Genomic DNA, 12,868 nt, shown 5'->3' on the forward strand with positions numbered 1-12,868 from the left:
CTGCCAGTAAAACAGCTTATCCAAAGCTTCAACTACTTCATCCTGTCCACAGGTATTCATTGCGCAAAAGGGCTGCTTCACAGCCTTTGGAAGAATATTGTGCAGTCTTGTGAGCCTCACTCTTAGCAGCTTTTTCTTATACTCCTGTTTCCATTTGCTTAGTTTGTGGGGAATCCATGCTCATACTGAAGTGCTTTCTGGCATGCTGCAGGAAGGAAGGGGTTTTCCAAGAGTCTTGGGAACGAGCCAGGTGCTTGAAAGTTCTACTGGAAACACTGTTTGGAAGTTGCGAAGAAAATAATAAAACTTTCATATATCTACTAAAAATAGGCCATTATTCAATAGTATATCTAGCTGAATGTGGTAGAGAGGCACACATAGGCACACTGTGTTTGTCTGCTCAGGGTGTACATTACTTATCACAGACAGTGTGCTTGGCTGTCTCTTACTACTAAAGATGAAATGTTTCCTGCTTTGAGGAATTTACAGTCTAGATGGACACTTCACTAAGACAGAAAATCCAACAGCAGCCCAGGAAGAGTTCATTTTAGGAAGCTTATTGCTGTGTTTCATGATGGTGATGACATAATTTTTACATAGAGGAACAGGATTTATGCTGATGTACTTTCAGCTTTTATGCCAATCTCCTTATGTATTGCATTAGATGATCTCTGCTGCAAAGGCTTGCAGTCTCAGCTAGATTAAGATATCTGATCTCTCCACTTCCCAGAAATTCCACTGCGTTGTCAAATGGAAGCAGAAACCTGGTGGAAGACAAAACTGTGCAAAAGACCTGCTATATTTCACCAGGATTTGCTCTGACATCTGTGTGCAGCTAGCAGATTTTTTTTTTCCTTTGACCCATACAGCAACATAAATGAGATCAGCATTCAGCAACACATTCTCTGTGCACCTAGAGAATTTCAATTACTGTTTCACTGGGGTTGTGATAGCCATGCACATAGATATTTCTGCCTATACAATCCTCCGTATTGGTATGGTGGCAAACACATGGCATTAAATAAGCTTATTGCAGTTCTGGGAGGAGAGCTAAGGGAAAACTTACTTGTTTAAAGTTTTGCTGTAATGCTTCACTGCTTTGAAAACTCTGTGAATGTTTACAGCACTTTCAAATATTTGGTTCCTGAAGCTAAGTTTTGTCTTTAATGTAGCTGAATGCTTAGATGCTCCAGAAGTTGTGTAGCTCCTTATTTGCATAAAAGCCAAACTACAGAGAGCTATAAACTTGTGCTGTCTCCTTAATGCAAAGCCCTTACCATACCCTCTCAGTCCAGGGCTTTACAACATGGATCTATTTATGTTTCAAGAAAACTTGAGCCTTGTTTTGCATGACCTGAAGTTGAGTCTGGAGTCGATATAAACTTTTATGTAACTTTGCATTTGGTCTATAAGGAGTATAGTTTCTTGTGTTTTTGAGAAACTCATACAGAATTTAGTGTTTTTGATGGAATCTTGCTTTGCAGTTAAACCATATAATTTTGTCTTTCCTCTGTTTTGGAGATGTATCATTTAATTAAAACTGAAAGGTATAGTAACCACATCCAAGTTCTAAAAGACACTTTCTTCCTTATTCCATCTCCTTAAACTTTTATCTTGTACAGACTGCGATAGTTTCATAGTTGATATTCAAGAGTCCATGAATCTGGAGAACTCATGATGATTATCCTTTTTTTTCTGCTGAGTACTTTAGAGGTTGTAAAGAAACTGTGTGGTAAAATTAATAGAGCCTCCTGGTTGTTCTCACAGTACTCGTAAAATTAGTTGGTGTCATGACTTCATAGCCAGATGACTACATAAAATTAAGAATATTTCTAGTGCTTGTCCTCTTATAGAGGCGGAGATATTTTTAAACCTTTAGGTGCCATTAAAATGCAATCACTTTATTGAGAGACAACTAAGAGCTTTTTCAAATGTTGATGAATACTGCGCTAAGACTTTTCTGTATTCAATAACAGAAGTTTGAGGCATAAAGCACTGGGCACCTGGGAGGAAAAATCACTTTTGCTTGCAGATGATTGATGTAACAACCTTTCATCCAGTTTCCAGATTTTTGAGATTTCCAGATTTTTGAGATTTCTTTTTAAATCTGGTTACAGGCATTTCTTGAATAATAAACAAATTTGGGTTCCTTAAAACATTAATATTCTATGTAGCATATCAGTAAGAAGTTCATAAATAATGAACTTCTTCATAAATAAATACTTCATAAATAAAAGTTGCACAAAACTTTTTGCAGAATATTATTAAAAGTGTCTCTGCTTAAAAATATTGACTATCCTACTGCTTTCTCCTGATCTGACAACTGACATTGTATATAAGAAGCTTTCCTATTGCTCTATATTTTTATTAATCAAGGAGGGGAGGAAATGAAATGCTAGCGTGGTTTTCATTAGAAATGTTTCTCTACGTTTTTTGCAGATGCCTACAGTGTGGAGAAACATGTTACATTGTCTGTTTTACCAGTCTGTTTCAGGTGACTTGCCCATCATATATTTTATCATAAGTTATACTCTGATCATTCATGACCCACAACACTGAAGCCTGCTTTTCAGTTGCCCCGTGTGATAGGACAAGAGTCAACGGGCAGAAATTGAAGCATAGGAAGTTCTGCCTGAACTTGAGGGAGAATTTCTTCCCTGTGAGAGTGACGGAGCACTGGACCAGGTTGCCCAGGGAGGTTGTGGAGTCTCCTTCTCTGGAGATATTCAAGGCCTGCCTGGACGCAACCCTGTCTAACATGTTCTAGGTGACCCTGCTGAGCAGGGAGGTTGGACTAGGTGATCTCCAGAGGTCCCTTCCAACCTTACTGATTCTATGATTCTATGCCCCATAATAAATACCTGTTTTTCTAGTTTACAGTATTTCTCCTCTAAGGCCTTTCCCCCTTCCTTCAGTATCGGCCTTCATCCCTTCTTTGTCTTAGTAATAAAAAAAAGAATGTGACTTACTGCACTGAAATAACATTACTGAAAAGATCAGCATTTCCCTAGAGTTTGCTTAATATTCCCATGTTTAGGATAACAGAGTCTATCCTTATAGAACAGTAACTATGTGATCTTGGATACTATTGTATGGCCACAGGGAAAAGGATACCTTGTGCCTCATCACCTCCATGTGGTTGAAGCCTTTAGAAATCTGGATTCCTTAGATCCTGACACTGACTTGTTGGGTAATATTGGGGAAATTGCCTCTCTCAGTGCTTCAGTCATTAGCTCATTTAGTAGATAGGCTTGAGCTATACTGGTGAGATATTGTATAAAAGCCAGGTATCACCATTTATCATTGCTTAATACTAAAATACAGTATTTTGTAGATACTTTCATTGGTGATGGCTAGTTTCTGTGTAGGGAAGATTCAGGAAACTGAGTTATATTTCGACAGATATACTTACTGGACTTGATTCTCCTTGGCACGTCAAAGTCTTCCTGTGGAAAGAAGCAAGTAAATATGTAGATATGGTTATGGGTATGATATGAATCCTATGTAACTGGAGGCAAGCGTAATGTATGATCCTAGTAACATGTTCTTCCTAAGCTCAGTTTAAGAGGCCACTGAAGGTGATGAGAATTTCGTGAGTCTGGGATTCTTCTTGAGGTGCTGTAGTGTCATCAGGGGTCTTGGCTGAATAAAAGCCTGTCTGTTACTAGCTAGAGTGAATGCTTTTAGTGTTGAGACCAATTTTTAGAACTGATGACTGTGTGGTTGTTCCTCATGCACATGTATAGACCTAGTGTTCATACACATGTGTGCCACCACATGCAGTTTCCTCATAGATTGGCAAATCCCTAGTAGCTCCCCAGTGCTGTCAGCAGTAGTGGGATCAATTGTCTAATCACAGACCTGGTGGTGGTGGGTGTTTCATCTGTGCCATGCATGTGGCAGTGACCTCTTGTCTGGAAACCTGGGTGATTGCTACTCAAAATGAGAGTGTCACGCAGACTAAGCACCTCTAATAATCAAGAATTAAGACTTCCTTTTACTCTAGCAGAAGTCTGTGGCTTTTTTGAATCATAATTTCTATTGGTGATGGATGCGTTGTTGGTGTCCCTGCATGTAACATAGAAGTTGCCTGCCTGGGGCAGAGGAAACCCGATAGTCTTTGTTTATGGGCAGCATTAGCTGCTTCAGAGGCAGATGATATATGCTCAGACCACAATACTGGCTGCAGACATATTCCGCATCCCCTCTGTCTAGAGAAGTCCAGGATTTTCCTTCTGTAAGGAATAACTTTACTGTAAATGAATTAGGGATAACATTTTCCTAATTTATTAATTGCCAAGTGAATAAGCTCCCCAGCAGGGGCGGGGGGAATACAAGTTTTCAGATGTTAGCTACATACAAGCATATAACAGGGCCTAAGTATCATAGAATCACAAAATCGGTAAGGTTGGAAGGGACCTCTGGAGATCATCTAGTCCAGCCTCCCTGCTCAGCAGGGTCACCTAGAGCATGTTAGACAGGGTTGCATCCAGGCAGGCCTTGACTATCTCCAGAGAAGGAGACTCCATAACCTCTCTGGGCAACCTGGTCCAGTGCTCTGTCACTCTCACGGTGAAGAAATCCCCCCTCACGTTCAGGCAGAACTTCCTGTGGTTCGATTAAGTACATTTGCAAAAGGTCATAACAGCTCTGTTAAGCAGTCATATTTCACTGTAGTCTTTGATGTTGTTAGTAACATTACTGTGCAAAAATAAGTGCCTTGAAAAATTCCTTAGTAAGACAAAAAATAAAAATGATGTGTAAATATAAATGTCTGACATTTCTGTATCTGAAAACCCAGTCCATCTTTTACATGTACTTGATCACAACCTTCTGTCATGAAGGTACCAAACTATATAGCTTCTGGCTTGTGTGTAAAATGCAGGTGATAGGGAGCTATTCTATCTGTTAACAGAAACTTTGGTAGCTTAGCTGGCAAGCAAGGGGTGATTAGCAACACCATGGGAAAAAGTGACAAGGTGGTATCTTCCACCTGTACAACTCTGGAGGCTTTTCAGGAATCTGCAAGCACACTGAAGCTGCTCCCTCAAAATACCTCACTGCTACTATTATTTTAAGCTTAAATTCAACCTGCAAAGGTATGTGAGAGGCTGCAGAGCATTTTCCTATGGATATGATGTGCTCTTCAGTTGAATTTTATGCCAAACTCTGTAGTAATCCTTCTGTATAAAGTATACGATAACTGGATGCGGAACCTGAGTTGGAGCTTTGGCCTTAGGGAGTTTAATTCAGTTGATTGTAGTGTTAGTGGGAAAAGTAATTCTGAAGTTCTAGACTGAGATCCAATGTCCTCCACAGGATTGGAGCACCGAGGCACAAGATTTTTGGGAGAAGCTCATTTCTCATATTCATAGTGATTTATCATTTTAACTGACATACTTAGAGCACAGTAGATTTGTAGGTTTAAACAAAAGGAAAATGGGTTATTAAAAGAGCCGACGGGCCACATCCAAGTTCTGCATCTCCCTCTCTCTCCCCTAGCTTTCATGGAATGTGGCCCACTGTAGAAATTCTTCTTGAATTCTTTTTGTCGGAAACGCTGACAAAAATTAATATGCCCCTAAAGTGAAACAGACTTGGGAAACAAAACAAAACTCAGCCTCTTATAATTGTTTAAGCCAAAGAAAGTGCAGAAGCTAAACAAATACCATGAGAATGGTAACAGAAGATTTATGCTTTCAGTTTTAATGCTTTTTAAAGTATGAGTAATAGATGTAAGATAATAGTGGTCAATTAGCTAATTAAAATAATGCTGGCAGCATCCCAAAAATGTATGCTTTAAAAGGTTCAGAGCCTAGCTGGTATTTAGTGCACATTTTGAAAAGCAGTGATTTTTTTTTAGAGCCTTCCTAAAGATGGCTGGTTTTGGATGCTAATTCTGGAATTTGTGTGTGGTTGCAGCAGTTCACCCCTATGAGCGGACTTCTTCAGAGCTTTGGTGAGTTCTCACAGTGCAAGAGTGAATGGTAGAAATAAGACCTTTGGGACTTGATTCCGTTATAAAATCTGGTAGGATACACCTCTACTAGGATAAAGTCACCTGAAAACTGATGAAACTGTTTTCCTGCAGCACATTTATGCAGTTAGTACAGTAGAATCTTTGTAGATCTTGATAGACCACTGAAAATGGGATTTTTGATTTGATAGGTTGTTTGCTTGAATGTGTTTGCTAGTTGATGTGGTAATTCCACACACTGAGTGTGGCACCTTCTAGATAAAGAAGTCAGTCTTATCTTGTTGCAATACAGTACTAAATGAAATGAAGTGTATGGAAAAATTCAGTGAAGCTTTTTGAAAGCTGAGCACCTTCATGTTTCACTGGGAAGGAACTGCTTCTTAGTGAATGGCGTTTTCCTTTACTGTCTGAATTTGTGTGAGGTTGTTTCCACTGTGACAGTATGTAGTGTGTCATGACTTTGTAGGGATGCTGCTGTTTTTGCAAAATGTAATATGCAAAAGGTAATTGTCAGGATACAAAAATAGAATCCCAGAAGTCATCCTGAAAAACATTATGAAAAATTACGTGCTTTCTCGTATGTGTTAACTGCACTAACTCAAGTGATGTCAAATCTCTGCTTGCAGGATGATTCCCTCCTCCTCCCCATCAAAGAGAAGTTACTCTGGGTACAGCACTTTTGTGGGAAATCCCTATTCCTCAAATTGAGAATAGTCTTGCTGCTGATTTAAATGGTGCCAGTCAGTTTAGCTTTAAAAGTAATTGGCTTAATCCTACAGGAAGGCAGTGCTTTGCATGAATAAAGGATCTCAAAATTCATTTTTTTCTACTGTTTTGGGTGGACTGCATTAGTAGGTATGGAAAAACTATTTTTGGAGAAAAATTGCTTCTAAACCCTACTTTTTTAGAATGCAGTAATAGGCGCTTAACATAGATTTTAATGCTTGAATTTTGGCTGTTGTAGGTAAATCCAGTTTTCACTTCTTCGCAGAGAAAGACTGAAAATGGTTTGTTTTGAATGCCTGCTATCCAGTTACAATTTGCAATGTAAGGTACAAAGTCCAGAGCTTCTCTTTGAACAGGTGGGAACCTCACACGCACACTAGTAAGTCATGAGCACTTGGAGCTCTCAGTGCTCTCAGTTCTATTGAAATTATACTAGAAATAGTTTCTGGACAGGCACCAAAAATCCTGAAGGTTTAAGTCAAGGAAAAACCCTCTTACCTTGCAAGTAACTTGCAGCAATAAATGTAGAATAAAGCCTGCATTAGGTCATTGTAGCTACTTACTGCAGTACACAGTGAAGGAAGAATATATTACCCATTCCTTCACTGTGTACATTCCAGAAAATACGTATTTGAGTTTATTTATAGGTACTTCTGTGGTGCTCATCCTCACAGTATCATTGTATTGCTCTTAGGGCATTCATACCTTTAATGGAAAAGGACAGATGTTTTGCTAGTTGCCTCATTAGTTTTGCAAAGGAAGGCACATCACTGAAATTCAGCTCTGGTCTAAATTGTTACTTTAATTAAAATAACTAATTTTTTCTCTTAGCTACTTAGTTAGAATTCCTTGACAGGTTTCTCAACAGCAATAAAACAATGAATGTATTTTTCATGTTTCTTTAACTGCTTTGAGTATTAACTGTGAAACTAAATTGTAATAAAGCTCTGCTATGCATAGTTTTCCTGCTTTGTAATACTGTTTGTTTCTCTAGACATTTGTTTATACTGGTTAAGGGAATACATGATGGGGAGTACAGCTGCTTGGAAAATGTTAATCCCTTTAGTGGCCTGCTTCTCTCCCTGTCTTGAAATGCTGATGACGATGAGAACTTTAACAAAAATCCTTTTTGTGACAGTTTAGTTCATGAAAGGAAATATTAGTCATAAATTTTTGACTGAAATAAGAAAATCTGTGTGGAGAAGTGAAATTCTCTCTTAAACTTGATCACTGACATTTACCCCTGCAATCTCTTACCTTCCAAAGATGCGGTACAGGCTTTTTGCTGGCAGGGCCATTGTGCAACGTATCATGAGAAGCTCAGACTGGCTCAAATACGTGACCCAAGATGAATAATGCTTTGAGATTCCTGTCCTACTGCTCTTCAGATGTAAGATCTTAGTTTTTCATCTGAAAAGCTTCTCTTCAGAAATGCTAAGTATTTTATTTTTGTGATATTTTTGGTGCAAAAAGTTAGCAATTTTTAGCAGAAAATACATTTTTTTAGGAAAAGACCATTCTACTGAAAGCCCAAATTTCTACATAAAAATTTTTATAAATGGAATTTTTCGGTAATCCCAAAAAGAAAATCTTGAAGTCTGAAATTCTAACCTACTGTTGCCACTGATTTGCTGTTTAAAATCAACAATTTGATTTCCCTTCTGTTAAAGATAATACCACTGACTTACTGATTGTGTTTGCATATTAAAAAAATATATATTTATATGAAAAGATTTAACTCCTCATATAACTTTGCATGCTTGTAACATTATATGTAATTTTTAATGCTGTTATATCCTTTTGCTAATCGTTTGGGCCAAAATTATCTCTGGTATATGACTCAAACTGCCAAAATGAGAACAGGAAAATCACTTAGCAAAAAGCAGTGCAACTGTAAAATCTTTCATCTATGTTATTAATACATCATGTGTGGTCTCTCTGAAAATTTAAAAGCAATCTGAAAGCTTTGACTCTCATAAAACATATGTACAATGAGTATGGCTTCTGGTATATGTTTTATAAAATTTTTGCCAGTCTTGAACATGTTGCAACTTGCAGGAAAGCCTGAAGCTCGAAAGAATGTGCTACGTAAAGAATACAGTGAACAGAATGAAACTTGATATGGGGGAGAAAAACATTTTATTTTGGTCAGAGTGAGAAACAAATCTTGTGTTGTCTCTGTCCCCACGGTTACTCGCTCCTTTTCTTTGATGAAGGAAGAGAAAGCCGGCAGGGGTAGAAGGCTTTCGCAGAACAAGAGATAGAAGAACAGATTGCCAAAGAGGGTAGCTGAGATGCTGAAACTGCTAAGGATGGACTTTCCTTAAGTTTGCTTTAGACTAGCTTTCTCTTATTGATTCCTTTGCTGCTGTGTTTTCGGTTTTGTCATAAGGAAGATAACTTTTTGCTTTGTGAGAATAAAATTGCTTTATTTTTACGCTTCATCCTCTGCTGTTGTAAGAGAGGTTTCAGGGGAGACTGATAGGCCAAAGAGACTCTTTAGCAGTGGGCAGCCCCACTCTGGAGTCCTGATAACTAAGTGCCAAGTGTGAGGAAAGATCTCCTTGGCACATGTAGACTCATGTCCCTTTTTGACTAGCAGTGGGGAGACTGCTTATGGTGACTAAATATACCCCATCAGTATAACAGGCACGCTATTGAACTGTATGAGGAATAAACTTGGACATTTAGGCCTACTGGAGATACTGTTTCTAACACTGAGGATGGTTACTTATTTTAGTGACTATCACTTAGCCTGAGGTTTGGTACCACAGATACAACGCAAGTTGATCTTCCTTTACGTCTGCTGCTTGTAACGCTATCCTAGGCGCAGAATAGCCTCCTGAAAGCGGAGGGTTTCAGTGCTCAGATGTTATAAGGAATTTGTTGTGAGCATCTCTTAGATATAGAAATAACCTGCTCATTAATAACATCTTGTAAGCCAAATCTTGTATGACAGTGCTGGGAGCACGGATGACAAGTATATTAGGAATACAAAGTATAGGCTCTTTGTAAAATTGGTGATATTGATTACAAGGCTTAGAGTTGATCTCCAGATGTTATCAACGTTTGTTCATTCATTCCAGTTAAGTGGGTGAGTTTAAGAGTCTTGACTGAGTCTAATATATCGACCATTGGATTTTAACTTCTGTGGAGCAGGAGTTTCTTGCGGTATCCTAAGAATTGCTTCTTTTCTGGCAACTCGATGCCTTACACCAATGATCAAAAACTTCCTGTGTGGTGCTGACTGCGTTTTTTCAGTAGAAATAGAAGAGCAAGAGAATGTGGCTGGAGCGATACATCCTGATTGTGAAAGCTTTCCATGTATTTGTCTGCCTACTTGTGAGCTGGTGTTAGGATTCCCGGGTCCCTCTAACTCATATTTCTGAGACATGAACCAGAAATGGACTGAGGCTATGTGGATGGGAGACATCAGACTATGGGAAGCTGTCTCAGTCAGCAAGTGGTATTCTGTTTTCCAGCTTGGAACTAAATTTCTTGGTATGTTGTTGGGGGAATGTACAAAAGGAGGCTTTTTCACTCACTGCCATGCCCACAAACTCTCTATTAGGTGAGGTGTGAAACTGAACTTATAGCACTTTTCTCTGGTTTAGCAGTGTGCCATCTTGATGAAAGGAACAAACTTCAGCTCAGTGACTTGTGCTCTTTCTAGCAAAAACTGTTTCTGCATCTTCCTACTCCTTTCACTCTCTGCCCAGTTGTTTGTTGGTGCTGTACATTGCTAAATTTGTTCCTTGTCCTCCAAATACATCCTCTCTGATAAGAGACACAAATGTGCCCCATTATGTACATTATAGTTATATTTCAGTGATTATTTCCTTTTTGAGTCTCTGCAGAGACTTCAAACGAAAAAGTCGACTGTAACATAGACATATGTCTAGTAGGAATTTTACTGAGACCACCAACTCATTTCACATAGGTCATCAAATGGCTTTCAAAGCACCCACTGTCTTGGACTGGTTTTGAACCATTGACTTAGGGTGGAAATATTTCATATCCCATTACTAATCCCCTGAGCCAGCTGGCCTCCCACCCCCATGGTCATTATTTTTAAGGAAAATCAATTAAGTACAGAAACTCAGCTTTGTGTTCTTTCACTTAGGTCTCTAGTATTCTGTGGTATGTCAGGGAACCTTTATGAAGTCTGGGAAAAATGTAAAATAATCAGGAGACTGCAAAAGAGGGGAAGCTTGCTTTCCTTTCTGAACTGCAGCAGAAATTATATACTTAACTAGCAAAAACGTCTGGAAATGTTACACACTAATTACGACTTTCTTAATGCTGCTTGAATTCCATTGCTCCTCTCCAGACTGGCTGGGCTATTTGATTTCAAGGGTTTGGTTTATTTTTTCCATTTTTGTTTGTTTTTTAAGTGTAGAAAGAATTGTGCTCTGCAGCTAAGTGTTGTGTATGAAGCAACTTAGGAGCTCCCTTTGAATCTCTTAGGCAGCATTTACATCTGATGAGTCAGAGGAGTAATAAAAACTTGTCAGAGGTTGTGGACGTCTAATCATTGAAAAGCATAGACTTCAGTGGGAGATTGACAGTCAGGATATTTTTGATGAAAATAAAACTATTGAAGGATGATTTAATGGCTGGAATAAGGTTCCTAGTGCTGACAAGTTTTTACTGTGTTCAGTAGTATTCAGTGTTGCCATAATTCTTCACCAGCATGGAACGTTACCATGTACTTGCAGAAATTCCAGTGGTGGTGACTTCACTTCAGAGAATTAAGTATTTGTGGCAGTCTCCATCTTTCCAGAAACCAGCAGATCTGACAATGCATACAGGCATACATTGATTTTTGTTTGTTACTTCAGCATTTTCTTCCCAGTAAAGGTCATGAGACTGGCACTTGAAGTACAAGGTACCTCTGTATTTCAGGTAGCTATATCCTTAAAAATATGGAGGCAAAAATGGAACAGTAGACGTTTATAGAACAATATTATTGGAACTTGACATACTGTCTGGAAAATGTCTGGAAAACTGTGGGTTTCCTCTTTACTCATATGCCTCAAAGTGGATCTGTTTTATTGCAATGCCAATAAATAATTTAAGCCATTTATATTAGACACTTGTGATCCCATCCGTCAGGCTAGACTTTTCCTGTTACGCTAGTTATGCTGATAGAAGTTTGCTTTTTATCTGACAGTTCTATCATGGATAGCATTACTCTACGCTTCACTCTTTGTTGGATGGATGCCTTATACCTGACTAATGCTCTTGTAACCTCTTCTGCAGAGAGCACCCATGAGAGCTCATTAAGAGCTGTGATGGAGGAGGTGGCCAGTCTTGTTGCCATGGCACACAAGCTAGTCAGGAAAGAGATAGCTTGTTCCCCGTTCTACTAAAGGCTTCTGGTCTTCCCTTAGGAGCAGCCTTTGAGCCCTTTCTGTATCTGTAGCTCTTTAATTGGAAAATAAGTATAATATCTTTACCTTCCATAAGGTAAAGAAACTATGTTCAGAAATGTTTGCCCTTGAGAATCTCTTCTGGAAATGGCTATATTGGTGCAAAATACAAATTATTTTTCAGATTTGGAATTGCTACATATTAATCTGCCAGCATTTCCTGGTGTGTGACTATGCTCTCTTTTGCATTTTGTCCCCACTTTCTAACTTATTAGAGATCAAATAATAATCATATGTCATCCCCAGCACCAGAGTTTTTTTGGTGACTTACTCTGTTCTGTATCAGTCAAAAAGCAATTTCTCCACCACCATCCTTCAGCAGCAGATAATGATGCAGCTATTCCAATTTCTTCACTTCACCTAGAGCGTAAGTCTCGATCACATCTAAAGAATCTTTCACCACCCAATAAACAGTATAATTTGTTATGACAGATCTTATATTTCTGTCCAAACCATGAACTTACCATTTTCCCCTCCTTGTTCACACGCCCAGAGCATTGCACACCATTTTCATTTGTCTTTCTATATGTATCTGTCAGGTTCATTTTTACTTTGTCACAGCTGTCATCTCTGGAAACACTGGGATAAGCTATTCTAGTTCTGGAATGGTGAGGAAAGAGAAGCTTTATGAGCTCTTCTGAGTGAGAGACAATACTTCAAAGTTGTGCTGTGACAATAAAAACGTGCTAGAATTCCCGGTGGCTCTAGCTAAGTCTAAATATAGCTTAAAAGC

This window comes from Rhea pennata, chromosome 1, assembly GCF_028389875.1.
Source record: "Rhea pennata isolate bPtePen1 chromosome 1, bPtePen1.pri, whole genome shotgun sequence".
Classification (NCBI taxonomy): Eukaryota; Metazoa; Chordata; class Aves; order Rheiformes; family Rheidae; genus Rhea; species Rhea pennata.